General features: G+C 43.3%; 1 protein-coding gene across 2 annotated transcripts in view; it reads left to right on the top strand.

Annotated features, from left to right (window-relative positions):
* slain1a (SLAIN motif family, member 1a) overlaps positions 1 to 13805 on the top strand; it is a 103755-nt gene that overhangs the window by 31626 nt on the left and 58324 nt on the right. The window lies entirely within an intron of this gene.

Raw genomic sequence — 13805 nt, 5'->3', positions numbered from 1 at the left:
TACATTTATTGTTGATTATTGTGGAAAAGCTGTCAGTCTTCCAGAGCGGGAATCATGTTGTATGCTTATCATTACTAAATATAACCTCTATTTACAGATAATGTGCAGTAAGCTCCGTGCTCATTTGTTCACTGATTATTCACTGCAACTATATGTTACCCAGTTTAATTACAGATTTTTGTACAGTGCGTGCAGGAATGACATGATAATCACTGTGTTCCTTGGCTTTGCCCATTTGCAAATAAAGGAACAGATGGTGAAAGACTGTTGAAGACCTCAACACTTTAACTAAGATTTGTATTGTTGTGGAAAGCATTCATTGTCTACGTAGATGTTTCTCTGTCATATTACAGCTGCTTCCCAAATAACAGACTAAATGTAACCCAGAAAGTAATGTTATTATTTATTGCTTGTTTCATATTTCTAAATTTTCTGGGTTTACCTTAGGAATATTTTCATAATGCACTAGTTCATTTTACTGCCTGCAGTTTACGCACTTAGCCTATTACAAAGGACTTGTGAAATGCAATACACCGTTGTCTTGGCCACCAATATAAATACAATACATTCTAAGTGCAGTAATGGCATGTGCGATACTATTGGAATGGTTGAAACTAATAGCTAGTAAGTTAAAGAATTTGCAAAGGTTATGTTTTATCATGTCTTGAAGCCATTTCATCTGTATAGTATTCTAAGACAGTGCCCTGACAAAGTTGCACCTCAGCTTCGAAGCCACATATTTTGGGAAACAAAGGCTGGTAGAACATATTTTAAGACGCATCCTTGTCTAGAAGCATGATCTTTTTTTTTAAAGTGCTTGAGATTTAACTTTGTAAAGGAATATAGTATATTTGTGGACTAAGGCTGTAAAAGCAGCCAAATGAAATACAGGATTGTCTAGATTTTGACAGTTTCTGTGCAGCAGCGTGGGACTAATATGCCATGCTTTAAAATCAGGCTGCAAACGCTTTAGATGAACTGGAACCAGTTTTTAATAACTGATTTTTCTTTTGCAACCCTCTGATGGCTTAACACAAGGTGAAGTCTGATTCATTGTTTCATTGTTGGAATCAAAATGAGGCTTTGTCCCTGCAGCGCTCCTTCAAACTGGCTTCACAGCGCAATCATGAGCAGCAAATGATTTGTACCTTTTGTACTACTGGTATTAAAAGGACCAAAGGTGTCATTTATTTTATTTGATACTAAATATGCGAGCAAATTAAGCACTCGAGTGTAAACGTATCAAAATATTTTGGTGATATATATTGGTTGAGGGTGAGGGGGCAATTGGTGTAATAATACTTGGGTTGTACGTTAAAATGTTTAGAAGTGGAATGCATCTGTTGTAGTGTGGCCTTGTTGCCTATTTGTAATAGAGTTGATCTGTAGAGTTGATCTAAGTGGGAACATTAGGTTTATTTACAATACAGCCAGCAGCAACTACACATGTGCTTTCAACTCCATCTCTGTCTCTACACTGACTGTGGAGGTAGCCCGTGCTGCTATCACATTGGTTTACACAGATCATGTGATCTTACATCACAGGGCTATTCTTTAAAGGTATAGACCAACATTTAACAAAACCATAATTACCACATTCCTCCCCATTTAACTTTGTACCTATTGTATTTACAAGTATATTTATTTCATAACATAATATTTACACAGGTCATGAAATTTACAAGTTTAGTCTTTCAGCTGTTTTCCTGATTTGTGTGGCAGCTCCACAGCTTCAGATTCTTTTTCAGGAACCACATTCTCTGCATGAACATCGGGTACCTCAAAGGGCAATTGCAGTTCCATGCCTTCCGCTCTGATAGAGACATCAGACACGCCAGTCCTTGGTTGAGCATCTTCAACAGGAAACACTGGTTCAGCAATGGTTACAGGTGGAACCATATCTTGTTATGGCATCTCTCTTCTTAAACAGTCCACATTCTTATGGGTGATCTGGCCTTCCACTTCCGCATGGTACGATAATGATCCGGTCACTGAACTTACTTTAAGCGGTAACCACTTCGGTCCTCCACTGAAATTCTTCACATATACTGCTTCTCAACAGAAAACTGTCTCTCACGGCTATGCAAGTCATGCGCAGCTTTTTGTTTTCCTCGACTCTTCTCCACCTACCCCTCCAAATTTGGAAACATTAGGCTCAGTCTTGTCCTAAGATGGTGTCTCATCAACAATTCTGCAGGTGTTGCTCCTGTCGTCGTGTGGGGGGTCGTTCTGTAGTGAAAAAGAAAACGTGCAAGCTTGGTCTCCAATGAATCACCCGTTAACTTCTTTATGCCCACCTGCCCTTTCCGTCAGTCCGTTTGGTGACGGATGGTATGGTGCAGTTGTCACACAGGTGAGGCTGATAAATTGTTGGAACACAGCACTCGGGAATGCAGTGCTGTTATCGGATATGACTACTTCTGGTAGTCCTTGGATGGCGAAGCTTTGGCGTAGTCTCTTTATTGTAGCGCCCAACGTTGGTGCGATTTGAATGCCAGGCCAATGCACAAAGATGTATTCATGAGCCACCAAAATTAGGGTCCGTCATTGTATTATTGCTGAGGCTACGGATGGTATAGCCTTTTCCTCACTGAACAAACCCAATAGTGGTTTGTGGTCTGATACAATTGTGAAATGCTGGCCGTGCACGTATTCATGAATTTTTTTTAGACCAAAAATGATCAACAGACCTTCCTTTTCAATCTGAGAATATCCTTTTTCAGCTGTGGTAAGCTTCCTGGATACATAGCCTATTGGCCACTCTGTGCCGTCGTCCATTCTATGAGATGGCACTGCTCCCACTCCATACAGAGACGCATCGCATGTTAGCACCAAGTCTTTTGTCTAGTCATAATGCGCTAACAGATTGGATGATTGTAAAAGCTGTTTCACTTTCAGTTTCTCTGTTGACGGTTAGTTTATAGTCCCCACAAATTCAGATGCTTTGGCCTGGTTTAAAGACAGGGACTATGGGTGCTGCCCGCTCTGAGAACTGAACGGCTTTTATGACACCCAACCTCTCTAGCCGGTTCAGCTCAGCGTCAACCTCCTCTCTCAGGGCGTATGGCACCAGTCTTGCTTTCATGAAGCAAGGGGTTGCTTCTGGATCCACATAAGCCTTGGCCTGCAGGCCTTGGATTTTTCCCAGTTCATCCTTGAAGACGGGTGGCATTCTTTATAAGCAGCTCTGGTAGCGCACTTGCTCTCAACTGGAAGATTTCGGACCAGTTTAATTTAATCTCCTTTAACCAATCTCATCCAAGAAGGCCCTTCACCTACTACCACCATCACGGTTAGCTGTGCTGATTGGTTTCTATAATGGATGGTTGCTCTGCTGATACCTTTTACTTGGATTTCTTCACCTGTGTACGCTTTCAACTTAGCAGATGTTTGTTCTAAATTTAATTGTTGATCACCATTATTTAAATATCTGAAAGTGTGTTCTCCAATTACAGTAGTGGAAGCTCGTGTGTCTATTTCCATTTTTACTGGTTTACCATTCACTTGTACTGTCACAAATATTAACTTTGTCTTCCCCACTCTCATGTTAAACAATAAATAATGTCAGTATTTGTTGTTTCAGGCTCTTCTACACTGTAGATTTCATTGGGCTTCTTCTGTTGTTTACAAGCCCGTTTAAATCTCTCTTTGCACTGTCTCATTTTATGTCCACTTCTGTGACAAAAGTAACATTCTACTTTTTTAAATTGCCAATCGCAGAAAGACTGTTTCCAACGCGATTAAAGTTGTTTCTGATTTAGCTGCTAAATTATTTCTTATTTTTCAGTTATCAGGAGCTGATTCCCGCTTTGCGGCGGAGTCTCGCATTTTTGCGCCACTTTTGGCAGACTGTTCTCGCCCAATGTGGAGTACGGCGCCATTTTGAGCCCCTTGTATTGCTTGTGAATCTCTTAGTGCTTTCCATGGCCAGCGCTGTTTCTAACGCCTTCTTAAAATCCAGATTCACTTCAGCCAGCAACCTTCTCTGAATAGTGCCGCCTTTCACAACACACACTAAATAATCTCTGGGCATGTCGTTCAGAGTCTCACCGAACTTGCAGTGTTCCGTTAGTTGCTTCAAATTTGCCACGTAGCCAGCAATTGTCTCACCCAGGGCTCTATTTCGCGAATTGAACCGGAACCTCTGCATCATGACTGAGGGCTTGGGTTGAAAATGTCCCTTTGTGAGGTCCACCAATTCTCTGAAATTCTTTGAATCTGGGGCATTGGGGGCCATGAAACTTCAAATCAAATTGTAGGTTTTGCTCCCACCAGTGCTCAAGAGGATCGCTCGCCTCTTCTCTTCCCCTGTGATTTTATTCATTTAAAAGAAGAATGCGAGGCGTTCTATATACTGAGACCAATTGTCTGTGGCTGGCTCAAAGGGATTGATTCTCCCAAATTGTGGCATTTTGGGTGAATATATCTTTTATTTTAAATGCACGTTGATAATCTCAATTGGTAGGTGATACTGATTCCGATTTATCTTGATCTATCCTGATTTAACCCCATTGCCAGTTTGTTGTAGTGTGACCTAGTCACCTATTTGTAATAGAGTTGCTCTGCAGACAACTTTCTAAGTGGAAAGGTTAGGTTCATTTACAATATAGCCAGCATCAACTACATGTGTGCTTTCAACTCCATCTCTATCTCTACACTGACTGTGGAGGTAGCCTGTGCTGCTATCACATTGGTTTACACAGATCATGTGATCTTACATCACAGGACTATTCTTAAAGGTACAAGTTCAACATTTAACATAATTACTACAGCATCAAATGTTAAGACAATGTGATGGCTATTGTGCAATAGCATCTCAAGTACTTCCTGAGATTAATGAAAAAAATAAGACTAGTATTTATACTCCGCCTTTTACACCTCCATGCACTCCAAACTGCTTTACAGCCAGTGGATTGCTTCTGAACAGTCACTGCTGTAATGTGGGAAGGGTGGCACTCAAATTGCACACAGCAAGCTCCCATGAACAGCAATGTAATAATGATCAGATAATTATTTTTTCTGACATTGATTTGAGGGATAAATATTGGGCAGCACACTGTGAATAGCCCCCCTATTCTTCTTTGAAGTAGTGTCATGGGATCTTTCATGCCTGCCTGAGAGGATGGATGGGGCTTCCGGGCATCAATTTAATTTTTCTTTTTGGTGATATTCATTGGACTTTGGGCCAGTGGACCAGGAGAACATTTTAAATAGTGCCATGAGATTTTTAATAGCCACCTGAGCCACTTGACGTTTAGAAAGCGCTATTTACGAGGAGGTGGAAATGGATGAGGGGTAGTGTCTTTGCCGGGGGAACCCAGGAATGCTGAGGTCATGCCAACAGCTGGGGAGGAGATTGTTCTGGCAATCAGGAGAGAAGGGTAGCATAGCAGGACTGAAGGGGGAGGGGTGGTACATTGTGGAAGAGAGCAGAGGCCAGCGTTGGCAGGATATTTGTTTGAAGCACTGGGGAGAGCATTCCTGCTCCTTCCGGCTCACAAGCAGTGCTGTAAAAACACTTGTCTGCTGGGCCAGACTATACCCATCTTTATTGGGAAACCTGACCAGGGTGACCAGCAGTAAACTTCAATCATGCTCCCAGCACCACTGTGGGAGACTGAACTAATTAATGTAAAGAGGTTTTCTGTCTCTTGCACATGGATACAGTCCTGACTTGCAACCCGCCACTATAAAAATGGTGGCAGCAACATATGTGTTGGGATTGGGGATGCATTTTGTGATCATTCATTTTTTAGCATTTCCCTCACCCCCCTCACCTCCCCACTGCCGAGGGTGGGAGGATTTAATGTCAAACTTGTATGCTACTCGGTCAAATGAAAGGAAGCTTAAAGCTTGATTGCACTGATGGGAAAACCACAGACATTGGCCTGAATTTTCCCGTCGGCGATTTGGGGGCGGGTCCCGCTCGCCGACGGGAAAATGACGCGGGATGAGGTCTGGAGAAACCCCCGACGTCATCCCAGTCCATTTAAATATTGAGGAAGGCAGGCGGACAGCAAAATCAGCTGTCCGCCCGCTGACCTGTCAATGGCCAATTAAGGCCATTGACAGGATAATTAAGGTAGTTAAAGGCCCTGCCCGTCCAACCTTAAGGCTGGCGGGCAGGCCAGGAGCCCCAGCGGGCTTCTGATAATGCATGAAACCTCATCAACTGGCGGGATGAGGTTTCATGTCCGCTTTAAAAAATGTTTAATAAATTTTATATGATATTTATTAACGTGTCCCATCTCGTGTGACATTGTCACATGAGGGGGACATGTTAATAATTTTTTTTATTTTTCTATTTTATAAGTTTGTAAAGCTTTCACTGATCTCCCTGAGACAGCACTTAGTCTCAGGGAGCAGTGCGCGCATGCGCAAAAAAGCGCACTTTGACAGATGGGGAATCCCTCCACCACCCCCCCTCCCTGCACAGGAAGCGCACAGCGTTTCCCGTCGGGCAGGCCGCCCACTTAAAATCGTGGTGGGGCCCGCTTCGGCGGCGGAGTTCGGCTGCCCGCCCGCTGCCGAGCTGGTGGGGCCCGTCCGCCAACCTAGGGCAAAATTCTGCTCATTTTGTCTGGTCTATCAACTGTACTTCAGCAAGTAAAGGTTCGGTCCAAGTTTAACCTTGAGTCCATGAGTTAGAGCCTGTTAAGCCATTCACATTTAGCAGAAGTGGTGTGGGCTTCATTGCTGCCATTTTTACAAGCTTGGGTTAACACTGAACATTGCGATGCAACTGTCCAAAGAGGGAATGTGCACAATCAAGCCTTCAGCTCCAAGTTAAACGGATGTGTGTAATTAAGGGCAGTGCATACGGGGTCAAATGTGCTTTCAGCCTTTAGACAGCTTCAAAGTGAGCATTTGTCAATCCCTGCCAAGAGTGTGGGGAGTGGAGGAGAAGTGCAAAGCTGAATTTAAGTAAAAGTGTGAAGCTGTGGGCGAGGGTGATGACTGACCTCCTGTTTTGAGAGCTGGCAAAGTGAACCTGCTGCTGCTTCTGGCGGGCACAAGGGAAGCTGCCTTGCCTGGAACCTCACCAGTCCTCTCCAGCTTGCCCAGCTGTCATGAGGTGGCAGCCAGGCTCAGCGGCCTGCCTGGTGTTCTGGTTACCGTTTGCTACATCTTACACATAGGGGAATCCCAGCACCCAGGGAATGTTCTGTGTCCTGTTGAACTCATTTCTCCATTCCAAAGGGAAAGCAATTAATATTTTGACCTTTAGTAAATTAAATCTCTCTCGCTCGATGTAGCTGTGGACAAACCGACTGACTGACTATGGCACTAGTTACTAGTGGTAGTTTGGAAGGAACCAGTGGTGTAAAGGTTTAATTTATACTCCTGGGAAAAGCCATAACTGTGGTATAAGTTGTCTTCAGGTTGGCCTCCAAGAATTGGCATAACAATGCGCCAGTCCCTTTATAAAGCAAGAGCGCCAACACAGGAAGAACCATCAGGGCATGTCACAGTAGATCTGCTTTTAGCACTTTCATTTCATGAGTGGTCTGCCATTTCACTGCGGCCTTCATCCCAAGTGCCCAGAATAGCAAATCTGCAAAATCTGCAAGTCTGAACATACAGTATGGGTTGAATTTTCTGGCTGACGTGCGGGTGGTGGAGCCAGCAGGTCAGCGCTTAAAATGTCGCACGAGTGTCCCGACGTCAGCGCGCGGCATCGCAATGTTTAGGTCGGCGGGCGCGCTATGCAGCGCGATGCGCGCCCACCATTAATTAAAGGCCTTGTTAAGACCATTAAGTCAGCAATTGTCGACGATTTTGAGGGACCCTTGCGAACTTCGGCTCAGCGCATGGGCCCAGCAGGCAGGCGGGTAAGTGATTTTTTTTTTAAACAAACCTCATCCACTGGCAGGATGAGGTTTGATTTCGGATTTAAAAAAGTTTAATAAAGTTGTTGTGCACCTTATTAACATGTCCCATCTCCTGTGACATTTTCACATGAGGGGGACATGTTAATGATTTTTTTTATTTTTCTATTTTTCAACTTTCACCACCTTTCAGTGATCTCCCTGAGGCAGCGCTTAGCCTCAGGGAGATGTGCGCTCTTTCGTGCGCATATGCGAAAGAGCGCACTCTCGCAGTTGGGGAATTCCCCCTCCCTGCCCGCACAGGAAAAGCATAGTGCTTCCTGTTGGGCATCACGCTGGGCGGGCCTTCATTGGGGGCGGGGCCCGTTTCGGTGGCAGCGATCGGCTACCCGCCCACCGCCGAGTTGGTCGGGCCCGCCTGCCCATCAAGGGCAAAATTCAGCCCCATGTCTTACCTTATATTAGCAGTCTACTTGATGTTTGTTGCTTGTCACTATTCCTGGGTCACAGGACAAATGCATTGTCACTACAGAGAGCTATGGTTTTAAAAAAAAAGTCACGCCTCTGCATTTGAAAAGGACATGAATAGTTGCTGGGGTTGTTGGGCATAATTTAATGCCCTCCCCCTGTGGTGAGTTTGGTGGCGGGGTTGGGGGGGGTGGGCGGGGGGGTGGAGGTATTTAACCAGGCGGGAGCCTCCTTCCTGTCTCCACCCTGATTAAGTCCATGGTGGGAAGACCCCTGGATGGCCTTCAGGTCCCACCATCAATTGAGGCCCTTAATTGTTGCAGTCTATGCGGTATTTGACTTTCTGGAGTGGTTTGATATGACTGAGTGGCTTGCTAGGCCATTTCAGAGGGCAGTTAATAATGAAACATATTATTCTGGGTTTGGCCAGACCAGGTAAGGACAGCAGATTTCCGCCTCTGAAGGATATCGGTGAACCAGACGGGTTTTTACGACAGTCTGGTTGTTTCACGGTCACCATTACCGGGATTAGGGGCTGAATTTTACGGGTAACCTGTGCCTAATTAGGGGCCTCATCCCATCGCTGCTCCAGTATAATGGACAGTGGGAGAGGTCTGTGCCCAACATGTAGCCCCAGCAGCTTTAATCCCGGGGGATGTCTCCTTCCTGGGCCCCCTGAGCCAATTGGAGGCCGCCCTTCACCAAAGTTTCCCTCCCCGCACTTTTTCAGCATTACCCCCAACCCCCTCTGACCCCAGACCCAGAGCAATATGCTTGATTGTTAACTGCCCTATGAAATGGCCTAGCAAGCCACTCATTGGTATCAAACCTCTACAGAAAAGTCAAATACTACATGGACTGCAGCAATTCAAGAAAGCTGCTCACCACCACCTTCTCAAGGGTCAGTTAGGGTCGGGCAATAAAGCCCGGAGCCTGTCAGCTTAGCCCCGGAGAGATGATCTCGGAATTACCTCAATGTCCGGGCCGATTGCTAACCGCCACCTCCTGCCCTCCCTGCAGCACCAGCAGTGGCCAATGCTACTCTTGGAGGCGGAGGGAAGTCCCGCCTCATACTAATTAAAGGGCTATTGCCCAAAAATCTGAAGAGGGATGAGCCGGCTAAGCAGAGAGGGGCTCGGCCCCAATATTTATGCTGGGGCGTAGGCAATCCACCCTCAGCATAAAATCCAGCTCTAGCTTTTTATTCCAGATTTATTAATTGATCAATTGAATTTAAATTCTCCCAGTTGCCATGGGGGACTTGAATTGAGCAGTAGCCCAGGCCTCTGAATTATGAGTTCAGTAACAATACCTCTCTGCTACCTTGTCCCCAGTGATAGTTCCTATGATTTTTATTTTTGTAGTTCAAGACCATAAGGAACTCCTTTCCATTCACTTTGTGACTGCCTTCCAAAACCTGCCAAGGATCCAGTGAAGTCTTGACCCTTGGACAACATTCCTCATGGGTGTGATTATTGTCAGGAAGATATAATAATTTTCATAATGTTATTGGAATTTATTGTAAAATAGAGTAATAGTGGGGTCTGTGTCTATATTTATGTGTGTGTGACTTAGCTGAATTAAAGACAGCTGCTCTGAAGGCTTTGATGTATCAGAAGATAAGCTAGATTTGAAATGTTAAGTAGCTAAACATCAGGGAAGTATTAGAATGTGAGAGGTAAAGGGAATATTTGCATTTTAAATAAACCAGACTTGTTTGAATTCAAAGGAGGAGTGAAATGTTTCACCTAGCCAGGAGAAGTTAAGAAACAAGATTTTTATTATTAGAGAGGTAAAGTCCAAAGACATAGTGAAACAATGGGAATTTGCATTCAAAGGGGCAAATATGTATAAAGGCTGTGTGTAAGGGTGGGCATTCTAAGATCTAAAACAAGTGTGAAAAAGCCTCCAGCATTTAAGCTTCAAGCTGCTGTCTACAAAGAACTGAAGTTAAGAAAACTCGCTTTGAATTGGATTGTTCAGGGTATCCTGTTTCTTTGCCTGGGTCTTTTAAAATCTATGTGCCTTACTGTTTTCTTAACGCAAGTGTAACTGGGAGTTAGATTAACTAAGGGATTTAGAAGTTATCATAATAGTAATTTGTAGATCTGTGTGTGTACTTGAAATAATTTCTTCTTTTAATGAAGGTTTAATTTAGTTTTGTAAGAAACCTATAAGGCTCAGTAGGCTTATTACTACTGAATTCAAGGCATGCATCTCAAAATTTATAGAAATTGCAAAAAAAAGTTGTGGCAGTTGTCTCAAGTTTCCCTTTGGGATTTGAGCAGCTCAGCATTTACCATCGGCTTTGCCATAACATTATCTTATTAGTTTTGGGTTGGTTAATCTTGTGAGGAACAATATTGCTCTTTGCTGGATACTGACTGGTGGGAAACAGAGTCCGAGGAGGAAAAGTCCCCTGGGATTGATCAATCCTGTTGTTTTTCTTCTGATGTTTGTCGGGGTTTCCTTTGGTGCAGGTGTTTTCACCCTCTGAAGCAATCTTCAAACCATTCTGTTCAGGTTTTACCCAGACATGATTGAGGTTCCCCAGTCACTATCGCTGATTTTCTTGATTATACCCTTGCAGTTCATGAAATTTAATCCCTCGGACATTCTTTCTCATCTTTCATCTCCAATTTCCTCTGTCAAAACCATTTCTCGCTCTGGTTGATGTAACAATGGCCAGTTGTCTTCTGAAGTTTCCTGTGTTTATCCTAGTCTGCAAATCTATCCTCCTGCAAGCTCCTCTTCATTTTTACATTATTATTGTGCATAATTCTATTGCAGGAATAGGTCTCCTTCGCTCTGTAAAGATGATATGATTTTTGGCATCAATAGCACATTGCAAATTGGTTGCTAGTTTTCTGTCTTGTCGGGGACTGGGGCTTCCAGAGCATGTGACAGGCTTTAAATTAGCATGTAATAAGATCACCTGGAAACATACAATCCAATTATGTCTGTGTAGGAGTTTGCATCTGGATCATTAAGATTCCAAGTCCCACGTCAATTAGACATTTTACCCGTGATATAACTAGAGCACTTGAACGGTTATGAATATACATGGAATTGGACTTTAGGGTATCTGCCTTTACTCCTTTACCCAAGATTTATTTAAGGAACAATTAGATTCCACAATTGTTTCTTTTTTGTGACTGAAATTAGATGGACCAGAGAGATGGAGATTTTATGGTCAGAAAATCATGGATTGGGTACTATGAGGCCAAGTGCTTTACTTTGGCAATTTGTCAAGTGAGGGAGTTTTAAGGGTTGATTTCTTTCTAAACTCTAGTTAATTTTACATTTGGTACTCTACTTAACTGTGACAGTAAATTGTAATTTCTTTCAGTCTTAGTCAGTGATATAAATAAGTTCAGCGCTATAGAGGCAGCTGTAGTTAGTTAATTAGGTAGGTAATTTGAACTGGTTCCCTAGCCAGCAGTAGCTGACTTGGCTCACTGGAATTTCAACTAGTATCTAGACATGAGTTTTAGAAGAGGCACAAAGTAAGTCACATGAAGATACAACTGAAGCTTGAGTTATGTGACACTCAGTGCTTAACTTTGGAATTTGGTGAGTGAGGGAGTTTGGGGCAGTGAGGGAGGAAGTGTTTTTCTGGCCTTTTACAGAAAATGAGTAGTCCAAGAAAGGGAGCCAGAGACAGTTAAACTCAAGATTTGAAACTCGGGGGCATACATTAGGTGTTAAGGCACAGTGGATGGTAAATGCCAAGCGGATCAAATCCCAGAGGGAAACATGAAACAGTTGCTAAAATGATTTTTGCAATTTGTATAGTATATGGAGCGGTTCTGAAATCACAAAATGATTTCCCAGACTACTTGTGATGATTTTATAGCAAAGTAAACATTTATTAAAAGAATAAAGGAAAAAAAATAAAACACAAAAACAAAATTTAAACACAAGAATGGCTTCACACAGTAAACAGTACTTTAAAACAACCCCACAAATCTTAAATTAACTACCCTCAGAGCTAACATTTCCCTTTTCTGTTTAGCAACTATTCTTATAGATTTTAAAATCTATCGAATGCCAGTCATTTTAACACACAGTGGTTTGTCCTTGGGGTGTCCTCTGAGGCTGACAGTAACTGGGTCTTCAGGTCTGGCCTTGTTCACACTGTCTTCAGGAGTCCTAACCAGCTACCATAAGACATTGGAGCAGAAATTAGGCCATTCGGCCCATCGAGTCTGCTCCGCCATTCAATCATGGCTGAAATATCCTACTGTCTTCTGGGAGATCTAAGCAGCTACCCCCTCGCATAGGCTTCAGTATTTCCTTAAATGCGTTCCTTCCCTTTGATCTCTCTATCGTCTCAACCAGTCTCTTCAGAAATGCTTTCTTCCCAGAATCGATTAAATCATTCTTTACTTAGCTCTTAGACTTGTCGGGCAGAATTTTACGGCAGTGGGATTTTACGCTGCTGCCGAAGTCAATGGAGTTTAGAATGTCTCGCCACATTTTACGGCCCCGTCCCCGCCGAAACGGGGCTGTAAAATTCTGACCGTAAAAACAAACTTACCCTATCTTTACCTCACTTCCTTTCACCTTTTTAACAACTTGCAAATATTCCCCTTTCGAACTAAAACAACTCTATTCAAACTATTCCTGTTATCGCTTTATGTAAAACTCTGACTGAAGTTCCTCTTGGTTCATTAACATATCCATACTGCTTCTTACTGTTGACTTTAGACTCTTGCCGTCGCTCTAGCTCTTAATCCAATTACAGCCTGACTTCCAGTATATAAAATATGCCAGGGTTATTACCAGCAGAAAAATATTACAATTTCTTGTTTTTTTAACATAGGTGAGCAAGTAGGTGATTGGTACAATTTTTTTCCCCTCACTAAACTGGGTCAGTAGTTTAAACTGGCACTGGAGAGATACAAGTATTGTATTAAATTTATAGCGTAACCAGTTAAATTCCATAAATCCATGAGTGATATTTCTGAACTGGAAACCTAATTAGATAAATTAAACAGAATGAAGATGGCAGGAAGGGTGGATCTTGCAGCTTTACCATGTAGAGGCTGGTGGACACCTGTGTGATTCAAGGTATCCATGTCTACAGTAAGTGTCTGCAGCTCGAGGGACTTCGGCTCAGAGTTGATGCTCTGGAGTCTGAGCTCCAAACACTATGCTGCATTAGGGAGGGGGAGAGCTACCTGGATACTTTGTTCCAGGAGGCATTCATACCCTTTAGGCCCTTCAGATTTGGCCTGTGGTCAGGGTCAAGAGGTTGTGACCGCAAGTGAGGCAGGTATGGGGATTGAGAAGGTAACACTGGAGCATCCTCGGCTCTTGCTGATGTTCTTACTGTAGCTTGTGTGGACAAGAACAGGGAATGTAAGGAGGATGAGAAAACAGACGCCAGCACCATAGCGCAGGAAAATATTCAAGTCGGGGGAGCAAAAAAGTTGTCGGGGACAGTATAATTTCTGCTTTAGATGTGTCAACATCACAGACTACTATCCATATTCCACCAGCATT

This window comes from Cetorhinus maximus, chromosome 7 (genome assembly GCF_964194155.1).
Source record: "Cetorhinus maximus chromosome 7, sCetMax3.hap1.1, whole genome shotgun sequence".
NCBI lineage: Eukaryota > Metazoa > Chordata > Chondrichthyes > Lamniformes > Cetorhinidae > Cetorhinus > Cetorhinus maximus.
This window is presented reverse-complemented; position numbering and strand designations above follow the sequence as displayed.